Below are 22,062 nucleotides of genomic sequence, written 5' to 3' on the forward strand. Positions count from 1 at the left end.
TCTCCCGATCACATGGTTGATCATACTCTAGGTTCCACATGCATGTTTTAGCTGAAGGAAGAATACCTTAAACCTGGGTAGTTGAAACCCGTGGAATGGGTACCATGCAATATGACTTCAAAGGGTCTTCATCTGCTCACCGAACCTCTCCAATCCTATCACTGCTGCGTTTATGCCCCTGTACACATGCTTGATTCTCTTTCGGAGACATAGCAATCCATAGGTTTTAAGATACTTACTAGTCAGGTACATTCTTAGGCGTTTAATATGGGGTGTTGAGTCCATTTCGTTGAGCAAGGAGTAGCTCTTGTCTATTCCATATTTGGCTTAAGGAACTTTATCTGTGCTCATTTCAATCTCTGGTTTTATGCAGCACCCCAACTCACCTTTACCCTTAAGCAAGAATACGTTGGTTTTCTAAATTTGAGACCCTGTTCTGTTCTGTAATTCAGTTCCTGTGTAGCCAAGTTTCCATTCCGTGTATTACTGATATCTTATGATGTTTCTTTTTCTGTGTGACTTATTTCAGTTAGAATCATCATACCTGAATCCACTCATTGTGCTGCTAAGGGCCTGATGACACAGATTTCATTGCTGAGTGATATTGCTTTGTAAGTAAATACCACAACTTCTTTATCCATTTTTCACTTTCTGCGATGTTGAACTTGTACTGTAAACGAGGTTCTTGTAAACAGAGCCGTTCCAAACTTTGGGGTGGCTGTGTCTTTTTGATTTTAATTTCCCTAAGCTATAGGACCATAAGTGGAAGTGCCCTAGGTTCTGTTGCTTTGTTTTTTAGATGTTTCAGGAAACACCATACACTTCTCCCGAGTGGTTGTAGGCAATTTACATCCCGCCCATCAGCATAACAAGGCTCCCAGTTCTCCATGGCCTGTCCTGCCTTTCTGGATTTTACACGTTTTTCAGATGGCCCTTTTGACCGGGGGGAAGTGAGACTTCATTGTAGTGCAGATTTCCTTTGCAAGCTTGCTTGGTTGGCCAAAAAGGGCGTATGCGTTTTTTCCTGAATATATTCAGGAAAAAACGCATACGCCCTTTTTGGCCAAGTGCATCATTGTGGACGTTCTGCCTCTTTTCCTATGCTTTCAATGCAATTCCAGTCTACCTCCTGAAATCGGTTTCCTGCAATTCTGCCCCGCTTTCAAGTCCTCTTGGCAGCCTTACTTCAGTCTATTTTTGGACGATAGCTGTCATTTATAACTCTGCAGGTTTGTGAATTACAGTGCCCCTGAGCTCCTTTCTTCAACTCGCTTTCTTTTGAGCTGGCCGCAACACCGCAAGATGGCTTCAGGCCCTAATCTGGTTCCGGTATGGCACGCTGAGCCTTTGGTTATTTCCTCTTCCTGGTGGGAAATGAGAGTTAAATTTGCCCGTCCAGACACCTCCAGCTAGCCTCTCATTGGTTCTCGCTATTCCTGTTCATCGTCCGCGGAAATTGCAACCTGGGCCAAACAGGAGGTTAAAGGCGCTGACTCTCCAAGTGGGGAGAGTGTTAGTAAAGCGTCTGGAATGTTGCACCCGAGTACCAGGGGAGGAAAACTGAGACATATTTGAACACGTCTCCCGTTCACATGGTTGATCATACTTGGGTTCCACATGCATGTTTTAGCTGAAGGAAGAATACCTTAAACCTGGAGAGTTAAGACCCGTGTAATGGGTACCATGCAATATGACATCAAAGGGTCTTCATTTGCTCACCGAACCTCTCCAATCCTATCACTGCTGCGTTTATGCCCCTGCACACATGCTTGATTCTCGTTTGGAGACATAGCAATCCATAGGTTTTACGATACTTACTAGTCAGGTACATTCTTAGGCATTTAATATGCGGTGTTGAGTCCATTTCGTTGAGCAAGGAGTAGCTCTTGTCTATTCCATATTTGACTTAAGGAACTTTATCTGTGCTCATTTCAACCTCTGGTTTTATGCAGCACCCCAACTCACCTTTACCCTTAAGCAAGCATAAGTTGGTTTTCTAAATTTGAGACCCTCTTCTGTTCTGTAATTCAGTTCCTGTGTAGCCAAGTTTACATTCCGTGTATTACTGATATCTTATGATGTTTCTTTTTCTGTGTGACTTATTTCAGTTAGAATCATCATACCTGAATCCACTCATTGCGATGCTAAGGGCCTGATGACATAGATTTCATTGCTGAGTGATATTGCTTTGTAAGTAAATACCACAACTTCTTTATCCATTTTTCACTTTCTGCGATGTTGAACTTGTACTGTAAACGAGGTTCTTGTAAACAGAGGCGTCCCAAACTTTGGGGTGGCTGTGTCTTTTTGATTTTAATTTCCCTAAGCTATAGGACCATAAGTGGCAGTGCCCTAGGCTCTGTTGCTTTGTTTTTTAGATGTTTCAGGAAACACCATACACTTCTCCCGAGTGTCTGTTGGCAATTTACATCCCGCCCATCAGCATAACAAGGCTCCCAGTTCTCCATGGCCTGTCCTGCCTTTCTGGATTTTACACTTTTTTCAGATGGCCCTTTTGACCGGGGGGAAGTGAGACTTCATTGTAGTGCAGATTTCCTTTGCAAGCTTGCTTGGTTGGCCAAAAAGGGCGTATGCGTTTTTTCCTGAATATATTCAGGAAAAAACGCATACGCCCTTTTTGGCCAAGTGCATCATTGTGGACGTTCTGCCTCTTTTCCTATGCTTTCAATGCAATTCCAGTCTACCTCCTGAAATCGGTTTCCTGCAATTCTGCCCCGCTTTCAAGTCCTCTTGGCAGCCTTACTTCAGTCTATTTTTGGACGATAGCTGTCATTTATAACTCTGCAGGTTTGTGAATTACAGTGCCCCTGAGCTCCTTTCTTCAACTCGCTTTCTTGTGACCTGGCCGCAACACCGCAGGATGGCTTCAGGCCCTAATCTGGTTCCGGCCCGGCATGCTGAGCCTTTGGTTAATTCCTCTTCCTGGTGGGAAATGAGAGTTAAATTTGCCCGTCCAGACAACTCCAGCTAGCCTCTCATTGGTTCTCGCTATTCCTGTTTATCTTCCGCAGAAATTGCAAACTGGGCCAAACAGGAGGTTAAAGGGACTGACTCTCCAAGTGGGGAGAGTGTTAGTAAAGCGTCTGGAATGTTGCACCCGAGTACCAGGGGAGGAAAACTGAGACATATTTGAACACGTCTCCCGATCACATGGTTGATCATACTCTAGGTTCCACATGCATGTTTTAGCTGAAGGAAGAATACCTTAAACCTGGGTAGTTGAAACCCGTGGAATGGGTACCATGCAATATGACTTCAAAGGGTCTTCATTTGCTCACCGAACCTCTCCAATCCTATCACTGCTGCGTTTATGCCCCTGTACACATGCTTGATTCTCTTTTGGAGACATAGCAATCCATAGGTTTTAAGATACTTACAAGTCAGGTACATTCTTAGGCGTTTAATATGCGGTGTTGAGTCCATTTCGTTGAGCAAGGAGTAGCTCTTGTCTATTCCATATTTGGCTTAAGGAACTTTATCTGTGCTCATTTCAATCTCTGGTTTTATGCAGCACCCCAACTCACCTTTACCCTTAAGCAAGCATAAGTTGTCTTTCTAAATTTGAGACCCTGTTCTGTTCTGTAATTCAGTTCCTGTGTAGCCAAGTTTCCATTCCGTGTATTACTGATATCTGATGAGGTTTCTTTTTCTGTGTGACTTATTTCAGTTAGAATCATCATACCTGAATCCACTCATTGTCCTGCTAAGGGCCTGATGACATAGATTTCATTGCTGAGTGATATTGCTTTGTAAGTGAATACCACAACTTCTTTATCCATTTTTCACTTTCTGCGATGTTGAACTTGTACTGTAAACGAGGTTCTTGTAAACAGAGCCGTTCCAAACTTTGGGGAGCTGTGTCTTTTTGATTTTATTTTCCCTAAGCTATAGGACCATAAGTGGAAGTGCCCTAGGCTCTGTTGCTTTGTTTTTTAGATGTTTCAGGAAACACCATACACTTCTCCCAAGTGTCTGTTGGCAATTTACATCCCGCCCTTCAGCATAACAAGGCTCCCAGTTCTCAATGGCCTGTTGCCTTTCTGGATTTTACACTTTTTTCAGATGGCCCTTTTGACCGGGGGGAAGTGAGACTTCATTGTAGTGCAGATTTCCTTTGCAAGCTTGCTTGGTTGGCCAAAAAGGGCGTATGCGTTTTTTCCTGAATATATTCAGGAAAAAACGCATATGCCCTTTTTGGCCAAGTGCATCATTGTGGACGTTCTGCCTCTTTTCCTATGCTTTCAATGCAATTCCAGTCTACCTCCTGAAATCGGTTTCCTGCAATTCTGCCCCGCTTTCAAGTCCTCTTGGCAGCCTTACTTCAGTCTATTTTTGGACGATAGCTGTCATTTATAACTCTGCAGGTTTGTGAATTACAGTGCCCCTGAGCTCCTTTCTTCAACTCGCTTTCTTGTGACCTGGCCGCAACACCGCAGGATGGCTTCAGGCCCTAATCTGGTTCTGGGCCGGCATGCTGAGCCTTTGGTTAATTCCTCTTCCTGGTGGGAAATGAGAGTTAAATTTGCCCGTCCAGACACCTCCAGCTAGCCTCTCATTGGTTCTCGCTATTCCTGTTCATCTTCCGCAGAAATTGCAAACTGGGCCAAACAGGAGGTTAAAGGGACTGACTCTCCAAGTGGGGAGAGTGTTAGTAAAGCGTCTGGAATGTTGCACCCGAGTACCAGGGGAGGAAAACTGAGACATATTTGAACACGTCTCCCGATCACATGGTTGATCATACTCTAGGTTCCACATGCATGTTTTAGCTGAAGGAAGAATACCTTAAACCTGGGTAGTTGAAACCCGTGGAATGGGTACCATGCAATATGACTTCAAAGGGTCTTCATCTGCTCACCGAACCTCTCCAATCCTATCACTGCTGCGTTTATGCCCCTGTACACATGCTTGATTCTCTTTCGGAGACATAGCAATCCATAGATTTTAAGATACTTACTAGTCAGGTACATTCTTAGGCGTTTAATATGGGGTGTTGAGTCCATTTCGTTGAGCAAGGAGTAGCTCTTGTCTATTCCATATTTGGCTTAAGGAACTTTATCTGTGCTCATTTCAATCTCTGGTTTTATGCAGCACCCCAACTCACCTTTACCCTTAAGCAAGAATACGTTGGTTTTCTAAATTTGAGACCCTGTTCTGTTCTGTAATTCAGTTCCTGTGTAGCCAAGTTTCCATTCCGTGTATTACTGATATCTTATGATGTTTCTTTTTCTGTGTGACTTATTTCAGTTAGAATCATCATACCTGAATCCACTCATTGTGCTGCTAAGGGCCTGATGACACAGATTTCATTGCTGAGTGATATTGCTTTGTAAGTAAATACCACAACTTCTTTATCCATTTTTCACTTTCTGCGATGTTGAACTTGTACTGTAAACGAGGTTCTTGTAAACAGAGCCGTTCCAAACTTTGGGGTGGCTGTGTCTTTTTGATTTTAATTTCCCTAAGCTATAGGACCATAAGTGGAAGTGCCCTAGGTTCTGTTGCTTTGTTTTTTAGATGTTTCAGGAAACACCATACACTTCTCCCGAGTGGTTGTAGGCAATTTACATCCCGCCCATCAGCATAACAAGGCTCCCAGTTCTCCATGGCCTGTCCTGCCTTTCTGGATTTTACACGTTTTTCAGATGGCCCTTTTGACCGGGGGGAAGTGAGACTTCATTGTAGTGCAGATTTCCTTTGCAAGCTTGCTTGGTTGGCCAAAAAGGGCGTATGCGTTTTTTCCTGAATATATTCAGGAAAAAACGCATACGCCCTTTTTGGCCAAGTGCATCATTGTGGACGTTCTGCCTCTTTTCCTATGCTTTCAATGCAATTCCAGTCTACCTCCTGAAATCGGTTTCCTGCAATTCTGCCCCGCTTTCAAGTCCTCTTGGCAGCCTTACTTCAGTCTATTTTTGGACGATAGCTGTCATTTATAACTCTGCAGGTTTGTGAATTACAGTGCCCCTGAGCTCCTTTCTTCAACTCGCTTTCTTTTGAGCTGGCCGCAACACCGCAGGATGGCTTCAGGCCCTAATCTGGTTCCGGTATGGCACGCTGAGCCTTTGGTTATTTCCTCTTCCTGGTGGGAAATGAGAGTTAAATTTGCCCGTCCAGACACCTCCAGCTAGCCTCTCATTGGTTCTCGCTATTCCTGTTCATCGTCCGCGGAAATTGCAACCTGGGCCAAACAGGAGGTTAAAGGCGCTGACTCTCCAAGTGGGGAGAGTGTTAGTAAAGCGTCTGGAATGTTGCACCCGAGTACCAGGGGAGGAAAACTGAGACATATTTGAACACGTCTCCCGTTCACATGGTTGATCATACTTGGGTTCCACATGCATGTTTTAGCTGAAGGAAGAATACCTTAAACCTGGAGAGTTGAGACCCGTGTAATGGGTACCATGCAATATGACATCAAAGGGTCTTCATTTGCTCACCGAACCTCTCCAATCCTATCACTGCTGCGTTTATGCCCCTGCACACATGCTTGATTCTCGTTTGGAGACATAGCAATCCATAGGTTTTACGATACTTACTAGTCAGGTACATTCTTAGGCATTTAATATGCGGTGTTGAGTCCATTTCGTTGAGCAAGGAGTAGCTCTTGTCTATTCCATATTTGACTTAAGGAACTTTATCTGTGCTCATTTCAACCTCTGGTTTTATGCAGCACCCCAACTCACCTTTACCCTTAAGCAAGCATAAGTTGGTTTTCTAAATTTGAGACCCTCTTCTGTTCTGTAATTCAGTTCCTGTGTAGCCAAGTTTACATTCCGTGTATTACTGATATCTTATGATGTTTCTTTTTCTGTGTGACTTATTTCAGTTAGAATCATCATACCTGAATCCACTCATTGCGATGCTAAGGGCCTGATGACATAGATTTCATTGCTGAGTGATATTGCTTTGTAAGTAAATACCACAACTTCTTTATCCATTTTTCACTTTCTGCGATGTTGAACTTGTACTGTAAACGAGGTTCTTGTAAACAGAGGCGTCCCAAACTTTGGGGTGGCTGTGTCTTTTTGATTTTAATTTCCCTAAGCTATAGGACCATAAGTGGCAGTGCCCTAGGCTCTGTTGCTTTGTTTTTTAGATGTTTCAGGAAACACCATACACTTCTCCGGAGTGGTTGTTGGCAATTTACATCCCGCCCATCAGCATAACAAGGCTCCCAGTTCTCCATGGCCTGTCCTGCCTTTCTGGATTTTACACTTTTTTCAGATGGCCCTTTTGCCGGGGGGAAGTGAGACTTCATTGTAGTGCAGATTTCCTTTGCAAGCTTGCTTGGTTGGCCAAAAAGGGCGTATGCGTTTTTTCCTGAATATATTCAGGAAAAAACGCATACGCCCTTTTTGGCCAAGTGCATCATTGTGGACGTTCTGCCTCTTTTCCTATGCTTTCAATGCAATTCCAGTCTACCTCCTGAAATCGGTTTCCTGCAATTCTGCCCTGCTTTCAAGTCCTCTTGGCAGCCTTACTTCAGTATATTTTTGGACGATAGCTGTCATGTATAACTCTGCAGGTTTGTGAATTACAGTGTCCCTGAGCTCCTTTCTTCAACTCGCTTTCTTGTGACCTGGCCGCAACACCGCAGGATGGCTTCAGGCCCTAATCTGATTCCGGCACGGCACGCTGATCCTTTGGTTATTTCCTCTTCCTGGTGGGAAATGAGAGTTAAATTTGCCCGTCCAGACACCTCCAGCTAGTCTCTCATTGGTTCTCGCTATTCCTGTTCATCTTCCGCAGAAATTGCAAACTGGGCCAAACAGGAGGTTAAAGGGACTGACTCTCCAAGTGGGGAGAGTGTTAGTAAAGCATCTGGAATGTTGCACCCGATTACCAGGGGAGGAAAACTGAGACATATTTGAACACGTCTCCCATTCACATGGTTGATCATACTTGGGATCCACATGCATGTTTTAGCTGAAGGAAGAATACCTTAAACCTGGAGAGTTAAGACCCGTGTAATGGGTACCATGCAATATGACTTCAAAGGGTCTTCATTTGCTCACCGAACCTCTCCAATCCTATCACTGCTGCGTTTATGCCCCTGTACACATGCTTGATTCTCTTTCGGAGACATAGCAATCCATAGGTTTTAAGATACTTACTAGTCAGGTACATTCTTAGGCGTTTAATATGCGGTGTTGAGTCCATTTCGTTGAGCAAGGAGTAGCTCTTGTCTATTCCATATTTGACTTAAGGAACTTTATCTGTGCTCATTTCAATCTCTGGTTTTATGCAGCACCCCAACTCACCTTTACCCTTAAGCAAGCATAAGTTGGTTTTCTAAATTTGAGACCCTGTTCTGTTCTGTAATTCAGTTCCTGTGTAGCCAAGTTTACATTCCGTGTATTACTGATATCTTATGATGTTTCTTTTTCTGTGTGACTTATTTCAGTTAGAATCATCATACCTGAATCCACTCATTGTCATGCTAAGGGCCTGATGACATAGATTTCATTGCTGAGTGATATTGCTTTGTAAGTAAATACCACAACGTCTTTATCCATTTTTCACTTTCTGCGATGTTGAACTTGTACTGTAAACGAGGTTCTTGTAAACAGAGGCGTCCCAAACTTTGGGGTGGCTGTGTCTTTTTGATTTTAATTTCCCTAAGCTATAGGACCATAAGTGGCAGTGCCCTAGGCTCTGTTGCTTTGTTTTTTAGATGTTTCAGGAAACACCATACACTTCTCCCGAGTGTCTGTTGGCAATTTACATCCCGCCCATCAGCATAACAAGGCTCCCAGTTCTCCATGGCCTGTCCTGCCTTTCTGGATTTTACACTTTTTTCAGATGGCCCTTTTGACCGGGGGGAAGTGAGACTTCATTGTAGTGCAGATTTCCTTTGCAAGCTTGCTTGGTTGGCCAAAAAGGGCGTATGCGTTTTTTCCTGAATATATTCAGGAAAAAACGCATACGCCCTTTTTGGCCAAGTGCATCATTGTGGACGTTCTGCCTCTTTTCCTATGCTTTCAATGCAATTCCAGTCTACCTCCTGAAATCGGTTTCCTGCAATTCTGCCCCGCTTTCAAGTCCTCTTGGCAGCCTTACTTCAGTCTATTTTTGGACGATAGCTGTCATTTATAACTCTGCAGGTTTGTGAATTACAGTGCCCCTGAGCTCCTTTCTTCAACTCGCTTTCTTGTGACCTGGCCGCAACACCGCAGGATGGCTTCAGGCCCTAATCTGGTTCCGGCCCGGCATGCTGAGCCTTTGGTTAATTCCTCTTCCTGGTGGGAAATGAGAGTTAAATTTGCCCGTCCAGACACCTCCAGCTAGCCTCTCATTGGTTCTCGCTATTCCTGTTTATCTTCCGCAGAAATTGCAAACTGGGCCAAACAGGAGGTTAAAGGGACTGACTCTCCAAGTGGGGAGAGTGTTAGTAAAGCGTCTGGAATGTTGCACCCGAGTACCAGGGGAGGAAAACTGAGACATATTTGAACACGTCTCCCGATCACATGGTTGATCATACTCTAGGTTCCACATGCATGTTTTAGCTGAAGGAAGAATACCTTAAACCTGGGTAGTTGAAACCCGTGGAATGGGTACCATGCAATATGACTTCAAAGGGTCTTCATTTGCTCACCGAACCTCTCCAATCCTATCACTGCTGCGTTTATGCCCCTGTACACATGCTTGATTCTCTTTTGGAGACATAGCAATCCATAGGTTTTAAGATACTTACAAGTCAGGTACATTCTTAGGCGTTTAATATGCGGTGTTGAGTCCATTTCGTTGAGCAAGGAGTAGCTCTTGTCTATTCCATATTTGGCTTAAGGAACTTTATCTGTGCTCATTTCAATCTCTGGTTTTATGCAGCACCCCAACTCACCTTTACCCTTAAGCAAGCATAAGTTGTCTTTCTAAATTTGAGACCCTGTTCTGTTCTGTAATTCAGTTCCTGTGTAGCCAAGTTTCCATTCCGTGTATTACTGATATCTGATGAGGTTTCTTTTTCTGTGTGACTTATTTCAGTTAGAATCATCATACCTGAATCCACTCATTGTCCTGCTAAGGGCCTGATGACATAGATTTCATTGCTGAGTGATATTGCTTTGTAAGTGAATACCACAACTTCTTTATCCATTTTTCACTTTCTGCGATGTTGAACTTGTACTGTAAACGAGGTTCTTGTAAACAGAGCCGTTCCAAACTTTGGGGAGCTGTGTCTTTTTGATTTTATTTTCCCTAAGCTATAGGACCATAAGTGGAAGTGCCCTAGGCTCTGTTGCTTTGTTTTTTAGATGTTTCAGGAAACACCATACACTTCTCCCAAGTGTCTGTTGGCAATTTACATCCCGCCCTTCAGCATAACAAGGCTCCCAGTTCTCAATGGCCTGTTGCCTTTCTGGATTTTACACTTTTTTCAGATGGCCCTTTTGACCGGGGGGAAGTGAGACTTCATTGTAGTGCAGATTTCCTTTGCAAGCTTGCTTGGTTGGCCAAAAAGGGCGTATGCGTTTTTTCCTGAATATATTCAGGAAAAAACGCATATGCCCTTTTTGGCCAAGTGCATCATTGTGGACGTTCTGCCTCTTTTCCTATGCTTTCAATGCAATTCCAGTCTACCTCCTGAAATCGGTTTCCTGCAATTCTGCCCCGCTTTCAAGTCCTCTTGGCAGCCTTACTTCAGTCTATTTTTGGACGATAGCTGTCATTTATAACTCTGCAGGTTTGTGAATTACAGTGCCCCTGAGCTCCTTTCTTCAACTCGCTTTCTTGTGACCTGGCCGCAACACCGCAGAATGGCTTCAGGCCCTAATCTGGTTCTGGGCCGGCATGCTGAGCCTTTGGTTAATTCCTCTTCCTGGTGGGAAATGAGAGTTAAATTTGCCCGTCCAGACACCTCCAGCTAGCCTCTCATTGGTTCTCGCTATTCCTGTTCATCTTCCGCAGAAATTGCAAACTGGGCCAAACAGGAGGTTAAAGGGACTGACTCTCCAAGTGGGGAGAGTGTTAGTAAAGCGTCTGGAATGTTGCACCCGAGTACCAGGGGAGGAAAACTGAGACATATTTGAACACGTCTCCCGATCACATGGTTGATCATACTCTAGGTTCCACATGCATGTTTTAGCTGAAGGAAGAATACCTTAAACCTGGGTAGTTGAAACCCGTGGAATGGGTACCATGCAATATGACTTCAAAGGGTCTTCATCTGCTCACCGAACCTCTCCAATCCTATCACTGCTGCGTTTATGCCCCTGTACACATGCTTGATTCTCTTTCGGAGACATAGCAATCCATAGGTTTTAAGATACTTACTAGTCAGGTACATTCTTAGGCGTTTAATATGGGGTGTTGAGTCCATTTCGTTGAGCAAGGAGTAGCTCTTGTCTATTCCATATTTGGCTTAAGGAACTTTATCTGTGCTCATTTCAATCTCTGGTTTTATGCAGCACCCCAACTCACCTTTACCCTTAAGCAAGAATACGTTGGTTTTCTAAATTTGAGACCCTGTTCTGTTCTGTAATTCAGTTCCTGTGTAGCCAAGTTTACATTCCGTGTATTACTGATATCTTATGATGTTTCTTTTTCTGTGTGACTTATTTCAGTTAGAATCATCATACCTGAATCCACTCATTGTGCTGCTAAGGGCCTGATGACACAGATTTCATTGCTGAGTGATATTGCTTTGTAAGTAAATACCACAACTTCTTTATCCATTTTTCACTTTCTGCGATGTTGAACTTGTACTGTAAACGAGGTTCTTGTAAACAGAGCCGTTCCAAACTATGGGGTGGCTGTGTCTTTTTGATTTTAATTTCCCTAAGCTATAGGACCATAAGTGGAAGTGCCCTAGGCTCTGTTGCTTTGTTTTTTAGATGTTTCAGGAAACACCATACACTTCTCCCGAGTGTCTGTTGGCAATTTACATCCCGCCCATCAGCATAACAAGGCTCCCAGTTCTCCATGGCCTGTCCTGCCTTTCTGGATTTTACACTTTTTTCAGATGGCCCTTTTGACCGGGGGGAAGTGAGACTTCATTGTAGTGCAGATTTCCTTTGCAAGCTTGCTTGGTTGGCCAAAAAGGGCGTATGCGTTTTTTCCTGAATATATTCAGGAAAAAACGCATACGCCCTTTTTGGCCAAGTGCATCATTGTGGACGTTCTGCCTCTTTTCCTATGCTTTCAATGCAATTCCAGTCTACCTCCTGAAATCGGTTTCCTGCAATTCTGCCCCGCTTTCAAGTCCTCTTGGCAGCCTTACTTCAGTCTATTTTTGGACGATAGCTGTCATTTATAACTCTGCAGGTTTGTGAATTACAGTGCCCCTGAGCTCCTTTCTTCAACTCGCTTTCTTGTGACCTGGCCGCAACACCGCAGGATGGCTTCAGGCCCTAATCTGGTTCCGGCCCGGCATGCTGAGCCTTTGGTTAATTCCTCTTCCTGGTGGGAAATGAGAGTTAAATTTGCCCGTCCAGACACCTCCAGCTAGCCTCTCATTGGTTCTCGCTATTCCTGTTCATCGTCCGCAGAAATTGCAAACTGGGCCAAACAGGAGGTTAAAGGGACTGACTCTCCAAGTGGGGAGAGTGTTAGTAAAGCGTCTGGAATGTTGCACCCGAGTACCAGGGGAGGAAAACTGAGACATATTTGAACACGTCTCCCGATCACATGGTTGATCATACTCTAGGTTCCACATGCATGTTTTAGCTGAAGGAAGAATACCTTAAACCTGGGTAGTTGAAACCCGTGGAATGGGTACCATGCAATATGACTTCAAAGGGTCTTCATTTGCTCACCGAACCTCTCCAATCCTATCACTGCTGCGTTTATGCCCCTGTACACATGCTTGATTCTCTTTTGGAGACATAGCAATCCATAGGTTTTAAGATACTTACAAGTCAGGTACATTCTTAGGCGTTTAATATGCGGTGTTGAGTCCATTTCGTTGAGCAAGGAGTAGCTCTTGTCTATTCCATATTTGGCTTAAGGAAATTTATCTGTGCTCATTTCAATCTCTGGTTTTATGCAGCACCCCAACTCACCTTTACCCTTAAGCAAGCATAAGTTGTCTTTCTAAATTTGAGACCCTGTTCTGTTCTGTAATTCAGTTCCTGTGTAGCCAAGTTTCCATTCCGTGTATTACTGATATCTGATGATGTTTCTTTTTCTGTGTGACTTATTTCAGTTAGAATCATTATACCTGAATCCACTCATTGTGCTGCTAAGGGCCTGATGACATAGATTTCATTGCTGAGTGATATTGCTTTGTAAGTGAATACCACAAATTCTTTATCCATTTTTCACTTTCTGCGATGTTGAACTTGTACTGTAAACGAGGTTCTTGTAAACAGAGCCGTTCCAAACTTTGGGGAGCTGTGTCTTTTTGATTTTAATTTCCCTAAGCTATAGGACCATAAGTGGAAGTGCCCTAGGCTCTGTTGCTTTGTTTTTTAGATGTTTCAGGAAACATCATACACTTCTCCCAAGTGTCTGTTGGCAATTTACATCCCGCCCTTCAGCATAACAAGGCTCCCAGTTCTCAATGGCCTGTTGCCTTTCTGGATTTTACACTTTTTTCAGATGGCCCTTTTGACCGGGGGGAAGTGAGACTTCATTGTAGTGCAGATTTCCTTTGCAAGCTTGCTTGGTTGGCCAAAAAGGGCGTATGCGTTTTTTCCTGAATATATTCAGGAAAAAACGCATACGCCCTTTTTGGCCAAGTGCATCATTGTGGACTTTCTGCCTCTTTTCCTATGCTTTCAATGCAATTCCAGTCTACCTCCTGAAATCGGTTTCCTGCAATTCTGCCCCGCTTTCAAGTCCTCTTGGCAGCCTTACTTCAGTCTATTTTTGGACGATAGCTTTCATTTATAACTCTGCAGGTTTGTGAATTACAGTGCCCCTGAGCTCCTTTCTTCAACTCGCTTTCTTGTGACCTGGCCGCAACACCGCAGGATGGCTTCAGGCCCTAATCTGGTTCCGGGCCGGCATGCGGAGCCTTTGGTTAATTCCTCTTCCTGGTGGGAAATGAGAGTTAAATTTGCCCGTCCAGACACCTCCAGCTAGCCTCTCATTGGTTCTCGCTATTCCTGTTCATCTTCCGCAGAAATTGCAAACTGGGCCAAACAGGAGGTTAAAGGGACTGACTCTCCAAGTGGGGAGAGTGTTAGTAAAGCGTCTGGAATGTTGCACCCGAGTACCAGGGGAGGAAAACTGAGACATATTTGAACACGTCTCCCGATCACATGGTTGATCATACTCTAGGTTCCACATGCATGTTCTAGCTGAAGGAAGAATACCTTAAACCTGGGTAGTTGAAACCCGTGGAATGGGTACCATGCAATATGACTTCAAAGGGTCTTCATCTGCTCACCGAACCTCTCCAATCCTATCACTGCTGCGTTTATGCCCCTGTACACATGCTTGATTCTCTTTCGGAGACATAGCAATCCATAGGTTTTAAGATACTTACTAGTCAGGTACATTCTTAGGCGTTTAATATGGGGTGTTGAGTCCATTTCGTTGAGCAAGGAGTAGCTCTTGTCTATTCCATATTTGGCTTAAGGAACTTTATCTGTGCTCATTTCAATCTCTGGTTTTATGCAGCACCCCAACTCACCTTTACCCTTAAGCAAGAATACGTTGGTTTTCTAAATTTGAGACCCTGTTCTGTTCTGTAATTCACTTCCTGTGTAGCCAAGTTTACATTCCGTGTATTACTGATATCTTATGATGTTTCTTTTTCTGTGTGACTTATTTCAGTTAGAATCATCATACCTGAATCCACTCATTGTGCTGCTAAGGGCCTGATGACACAGATTTCATTGCTGAGTGATATTGCTTTGTAAGTAAATACCACAACTTCTTTATCCATTTTTCACTTTCTGCGATGTTGAACTTGTACTGTAAACGAGGTTCTTGTAAACAGAGCCGTTCCAAACTTTGGGGTGGCTGTGTCTTTTTGATTTTAATTTCCCTAAGCTATAGGACCATAAGTTGAAGTGCCCTAGGTTCTGTTGCTTTGTTTTTTAGATGTTTCAGGAAACACCATACACTTCTCCCGAGTGGTTGTTGGCAATTTACATCCCGCCCATCAGCATAACAAGGCTCCCAGTTCTCCATGGCCTGTCCTGCCTTTCTGGATTTTACACGTTTTTCAGATGGCCCTTTTGACCGGGGGGAAGTGAGACTTCATTGTAGTGCAGATTTCCTTTGCAAGCTTGCTTGGTTGGCCAAAAAGGGCGTATGCGTTTTTTCCTGAATATATTCAGGAAAAAACGCATACGCCCTTTTTGGCCAAGTGCATCATTGTGGACGTTCTGCCTCTTTTCCTATGCTTTCAATGCAATTCCAGTCTACCTCCTGAAATCGGTTTCCTGCAATTCTGCCCCGCTTTCAAGTCCTCTTGGCAGCCTTACTTCAGTCTATTTTTGGACGATAGCTGTCATTTATAACTCTGCAGGTTTGTGAATTACAGTGCCCCTGAGCTCCTTTCTTCAACTTGCTTTCTTGTGACCTGGCCGCAACACCGCAGGCTGGCTTCAGGCCCTAATCTGGTTTCGGCACGGCACGCTGAGCCTTTGGTTATTTCCTCTTCATGGTGGGAAATGAGAGTTAAATTTGCCCGTCCAGACACCTCCAGTTAGCCTCTCATTGGTTCTCGCTATTCCTGTTCATCTTCCGCAGAAATTGCAAACTGGGCCAAACAGGAGGTTAAAGGCGCTGACTCTCCAAGTGGGGAGAGTGTTAGTAAAGCGTCTGGAATGTTGCACCCGAGTACCAGGGGAGGAAAACTGAGACATCTTTGAACACGTCTCCCGTTCACATGGTTGATCATACTTGGGTTCCACATGCATGTTTTAGCTGAAGGAAGAATACCTTAAACCTGGAGAGTTAAGACCCGTGAAATGGGTACCATGCAATATGACTTCAAAGGGTCTTCATTTGCTCACCGAACCTCTCCAATCCTATCACTGCTGCGTTTATGCCCCTGTACACATGCTTGATTCTCTTTCGGAGACATAGCAATCCATAGGTTTTAAGATACTTACTAGTCAGGTACATTCTTAGGCATTTAATATGCGGTGTTGAGTCCATTTCGTTGAGCAAGGAGTAGCTCTTGTCTATTCCATATTTGACTTAAGGAACTTTATCTGTGCTCATTTCAATCTCTGGTTTTATGCAGCACCCCAACTCACCTTTACCCTTAAGCAAGCATAAGTTGGTTCTCTAAATTTGAGACCCTGTTCTGTTCTGTAATTCAGTTCCTGTGTAGCCAAGTTTACATTCCGTGTATTACTGATATCTTATGATGTTTCTTTTTCTGTGTGACTTACTTCAGTTAGAATCATCATACCTGAATCCACTCATTGTGCTGCTAAGGGCCTGATGACACAGATTTCATTGCTGAGTGATATTGCTTTGTAAGTAAATACCACAACTTCTTTATCCATTTTTCACTTTCTGCGATGTTGAACTTCTACTGTAAACGAGGTTCTTGTAAACAGAGGCGCCCCAAACTTTGGGGTGGCTGTGTCTTTTTGATTTTAATTTCCCTAAGCTATAGGACCATAAGTGGCAGTGCCCTAGGCTCTGTTGCTTTGTTTTTTAGATGTTTCAGGAAACACCATACACTTCTCCCGAGTGGTTGTTGGCAATTTACATCCCGCCCATCAGCATAACAAGGCTCCCAGTTCTCCATGGCCTGTCCTGCCTTTCTGGATTTTACACTTTTTTCAGATGGCCCTTTTGACCGGGGGGAAGTGAGACTTCATTGTAGTGCAGATTTCCTTTGCAAGCTTGCTTGGTTGGCCAAAAAGGGCGTATGCGTTTTTTCCTGAATATATTCAGGAAAAAATGCATACGCCCTTTTTGGCCAAGTGCATCATTGTGGAAGTTCTGCCTCTTTTCCTATGCTTTCAATGCAATTCCAGTCTACCTCCTGAAATCAGTTTCCTGCAATTCTGCCCCGCTTTCAAGTACTCTTGGCAGCCTTACTTCAGTCTATTTTTGGACGATAGCTGTCATTTATAACTCTGCAGGTTTGTGAATTACAGTGCCCCTGAGCTCCTTTCTTCAACTCGCTTTCTTTTGAGCTGGCCGCAACACCGCAGGATGGCTTCAGGCCCTAATCTGGTTCCGGCACGGCACGCTGAGCCTTTGGTTATTTCCTCTTCCTGTTGGGAAATGAGAGATAAATTTGCCCGTCCAGACACCTCCAGCTAGCCTCTCATTGGTTCTCGCTATTCCTGTTCATCTTCCGCAGAAATTGCAAACTGTGCCAAACAGGAGGTTAAAGGCGCTGACTCTCCAAGTGGGGAGAGTGTTAGTAAAGCGTCTGGAATGTTGCACCCGAGTACCAGGGGAGGAAAACTGAGACATATTTGAACACGTCTCCCGATCACATGGTTGATCATACTCTGGGTTCCACATGCATGTTTTAGCTGAAGGAAGAATACCTAAAACCTGGGTAGTTGAAACCCGTGGAATGGGTACCATGCAATATGACTTCAAAGGGTCTTCATTTGCTCACCGAACCTCTCCAATCCTATCACTGCTGCGTTTATGCCCCTGTACACATGCTTGATTCTCTTTCGGAGACATAGCAATCCATAGGTTTTAAGATACTTACTAGTCAGGTACATTCTTAGGCGGTTAATATGCGGTGTTGAGTCCATTTCGTTGAGCAAGGAGTAGCTCTTGTCTATTCCATATTTGGCTTAAGGAACTATATCTGTGCTCATTTCAATCTCTGGTTTTATGCAGCAACCCAACTCACCTTTACCCTTAAGCAAGCATAAGTTGGTTTTCTAAATTTGAGAACCTGTTCTGTTTTGGAATTCAGTTCCTCTGTAGCCAAGTTTACATTCCGTGTATTAGTGATATCTTATGATGTTTCTTTTTCTGTGTGAGTTATTTCAGTTAGAATCATCGTACCTGAATCTACTCATTATGCTGCTACGGGCCTGATGACATAGATTTCATTGCTGAGTGATACTGCATGGTACGTAAGTACCACAAGTTCTTTATCCATTTTTCACTTTCTGCGATGTTGAACTTGTACTGTAAACAAGGTTCTTGTAAACAGAGGCGTCCCAAACTTTGGGGTGGCTGTGTCTTTTTGATTTTAATTTCCCTAAGCTATAGGACCATAAGTGGCAGTGCCCTAGGCTCTGTTGCTTTGTTTTTTAGATGTTTCAGGAAACACCATACACTTCTCCCAAGTGTCTGTTGGCAATTTACATCGCGCCAATCAGCATAACAAGGCTCCCAGTTCTCCATGGCCTGTCTTGCCTTTCTGGATTTTACACTTTTTTCAGATGGCCCTTTTGACCGGGGGGAAGTGAGACTTCATTGTAGTGCAGATTTCCTTTGCAAGCTTGCTTGGTTGGCCAAAAAGGGCGTATGCGTTTTTTCCTGAATATATTCAGGAAAAAACGCATACGCCCTTTTTGGCCAAGTGCATCATTGTGGACGTTCTGCCTCTTTTCCTATGCTTTCAATGCAATTCCAGTCTACCTCCTGAAATCGGTTTCCTGCAATTCTGCCCCGCTTTCAAGTCCTCTTGGCAGCCTTACTTCAGTCTATTTTTGGACGATAGCTGTCATTTATAACTCTGCAGGTTTGTGAATTACAGTGCCCCTGAGCTCCTTTCTTCAACTCGCTTTCTTTTGAGCTGGCCGCAACACCGCAGGATGGCTTCAGGCCCTAATCTGGTTCCGGCATGGCACGCTGAGCCTTTGGTTAATTCCTCTTCCTGGTGGGAAATGAGAGTTAAATTTGCCCGTCCAGACACCTCCAGCTAGCCTCTCATTGGTTCTCGCTATTCCTGTTCATCTTCCGCAGAAATTGCAAACTGGGCCAAACAGGAGGTTAAAGGCGCTGACTCTCCAAGTGGGGAGAGTGTTAGTAAAGCGTCTGGAATGTTGCACCCGAGTACCAGGGGAGGAAAACTGAGACATATTTGAACACGTCTCCCGATCACATGGTTGATCATACTCCAGGTTCCACATGCATGTTTTAGCTGAAGGAAGAATACCTTAAACCTGGAGAGTTGAGACCCGTGTAATGGGTACCATGCAATATGACTTCAAAGGGTCTTCATTTGCTCACCGAACCTCTCCAATCCTATCACTGCTGCGTTTATGCCCCTGTACACATGCTTGATTCTCTTTTGGAGACATAGCAATCCATAGGTTTTAAGATACTTACAAGTCAGGTACATTCTTAGGCGTTTAATATGCGGTGTTGAGTCCATTTCGTTGAGCAAGGAGTAGCTCTTGTCTATTCCATATTTGGCTTAAGGAAATTTATCTGTGCTCATTTCAATCTCTGGTTTTATGCAGCACCCCAACTCACCTGTACCCTTAAGCAAGCATAAGTTGTCTTTCTAAATTTGAGACCCTGTTCTGTTCTGTAATTCAGTTCCTGTGTAGCCAAGTTTCCATTCCGTGTATTACTGATATCTGATGATGTTTCTTTTTCTGTGTGACTTATTTCAGTTAGAATCATTATACCTGAATCCACTCATTGTGCTGCTAAGGGCCTGATGACATAGATTTCATTGCTGAGTGATATTGCTTTGTAAGTGAATACCACAAATTCTTTATCCATTTTTCACTTTCTGCGATGTTGAACTTGTACTGTAAACGAGGTTCTTGTAAACAGAGCCGTTCCAAACTTTGGGGAGCTGTGTCTTTTTGATTTTAATTTCCCTAAGCTATAGGACCATAAGTGGAAGTGCCCTAGGCTCTGTTGCTTTGTTTTTTAGATGTTTCAGGAAACATCATACACTTCTCCCAAGTGTCTGTTGGCAATTTACATCCCGCCCTTCAGCATAACAAGGCTCCCAGTTCTCAATGGCCTGTTGCCTTTCTGGATTTTACACTTTTTTCAGATGGCCCTTTTGACCGGGGGGAAGTGAGACTTCATTGTAGTGCAGATTTCCTTTGCAAGCTTGCTTGGTTGGCCAAAAAGGGCGTATGCGTTTTTTCCTGAATATATTCAGGAAAAAACGCATACGCCCTTTTTGGCCAAGTGCATCATTGTGGACTTTCTGCCTCTTTTCCTATGCTTTCAATGCAATTCCAGTCTACCTCCTGAAATCGGTTTCCTGCAATTCTGCCCCGCTTTCAAGTCCTCTTGGCAGCCTTACTTCAGTCTATTTTTGGACGATAGCTTTCATTTATAACTCTGCAGGTTTGTGAATTACAGTGCCCCTGAGCTCCTTTCTTCAACTCGCTTTCTTGTGACCTGGCCGCAACACCGCAGGATGGCTTCAGGCCCTAATCTGGTTCCGGCCCGGCATGCGGAGCCTTTGGTTAATTCCTCTTCCTGGTGGGAAATGAGAGTTAAATTTGCCCGTCCAGACACCTCCAGCTAGCCTCTCATTGGTTCTCGCTATTCCTGTTCATCTTCCGCAGAAATTGCAAACTGGGCCAAACAGGAGGTTAAAGGGACTGACTCTCCAAGTGGGGAGAGTGTTAGTAAAGCGTCTGGAATGTTGCACCCGAGTACCAGGGGAGGAAAACTGAGACATATTTGAACACGTCTCCCGATCACATGGTTGATCATACTCTAGGTTCCACATGCATGTTCTAGCTGAAGGAAGAATACCTTAAACCTGGGTAGTTGAAACCCGTGGAATGGGTACCATGCAATATGACTTCAAAGGGTCTTCATCTGCTCACCGAACCTCTCCAATCCTATCACTGCTGCGTTTATGCCCCTGTACACATGCTTGATTCTCTTTCGGAGACATAGCAATCCATAGGTTTTAAGATACTTACTAGTCAGGTACATTCTTAGGCGTTTAATATGGGGTGTTGAGTCCATTTCGTTGAGCAAGGAGTAGCTCTTGTCTATTCCATATTTGGCTTAAGGAACTTTATCTGTGCTCATTTCAATCTCTGGTTTTATGCAGCACCCCAACTCACCTTTACCCTTAAGCAAGAATACGTTGGTTTTCTAAATTTGAGACCCTGTTCTGTTCTGTAATTCACTTCCTGTGTAGCCAAGTTTACATTCCGTGTATTACTGATATCTTATGATGTTTCTTTTTCTGTGTGACTTATTTCAGTTAGAATCATCATACCTGAATCCACTCATTGTGCTGCTAAGGGCCTGATGACACAGATTTCATTGCTGAGTGATATTGCTTTGTAAGTAAATACCACAACTTCTTTATCCATTTTTCACTTTCTGCGATGTTGAACTTGTACTGTAAACGAGGTTCTTGTAAACAGAGCCGTTCCAAACTTTGGGGTGGCTGTGTCTTTTTGATTTTAATTTCCCTAAGCTATAGGACCATAAGTTGAAGTGCCCTAGGTTCTGTTGCTTTGTTTTTTAGATGTTTCAGGAAACACCATACACTTCTCCCGAGTGGTTGTTGGCAATTTACATCCCGCCCATCAGCATAACAAGGCTCCCAGTTCTCCATGGCCTGTCCTGCCTTTCTGGATTTTACACGTTTTTCAGATGGCCCTTTTGACCGGGGGGAAGTGAGACTTCATTGTAGTGCAGATTTCCTTTGCAAGCTTGCTTGGTTGGCCAAAAAGGGCGTATGCGTTTTTTCCTGAATATATTCAGGAAAAAACGCATACGCCCTTTTTGGCCAAGTGCATCATTGTGGACGTTCTGCCTCTTTTCCTATGCTTTCAATGCAATTCCAGTCTACCTCCTGAAATCGGTTTCCTGCAATTCTGCCCCGCTTTCAAGTCCTCTTGGCAGCCTTACTTCAGTCTATTTTTGGACGATAGCTGTCATTTATAACTCTGCAGGTTTGTGAATTACAGTGCCCCTGAGCTCCTTTCTTCAACTTGCTTTCTTGTGACCTGGCCGCAACACCGCAGGCTGGCTTCAGGCCCTAATCTGGTTTCGGCACGGCACGCTGAGCCTTTGGTTATTTCCTCTTCATGGTGGGAAATGAGAGTTAAATTTGCCCGTCCAGACACCTCCAGTTAGCCTCTCATTGGTTCTCGCTATTCCTGTTCATCTTCCGCAGAAATTGCAAACTGGGCCAAACAGGAGGTTAAAGGCGCTGACTCTCCAAGTGGGGAGAGTGTTAGTAAAGCGTCTGGAATGTTGCAC

The 22,062-nt window shown here is 44.0% G+C and overlaps 1 long non-coding RNA gene across 50 annotated transcripts in view; it reads left to right on the forward strand.

Moving 5' to 3' along the window:
- The window catches only part of LOC307185334, a 3,778,167-nt gene that overhangs the window by 3,009,329 nt on the left and 746,776 nt on the right, over positions 1–22,062 (forward strand). Inside the window, exon 16 of one of the 50 annotated variants that reach the window (XR_013827975.1) lies at positions 6,849–6,930. The exons of the other annotated variants lie outside the window; for them this stretch is intronic. This is a non-coding gene — a long non-coding RNA (uncharacterized lncRNA). The remainder of the gene's footprint in view (positions 1–6,848; positions 6,931–22,062) is intronic. 50 annotated transcript variants of the gene reach the window in all.

The sequence above is a fragment of the Stenella coeruleoalba genome (assembly GCF_951394435.1).
Source record: "Stenella coeruleoalba genome assembly, chromosome: 4".
In the NCBI taxonomy this organism is placed as follows: domain Eukaryota; kingdom Metazoa; phylum Chordata; class Mammalia; order Artiodactyla; family Delphinidae; genus Stenella; species Stenella coeruleoalba.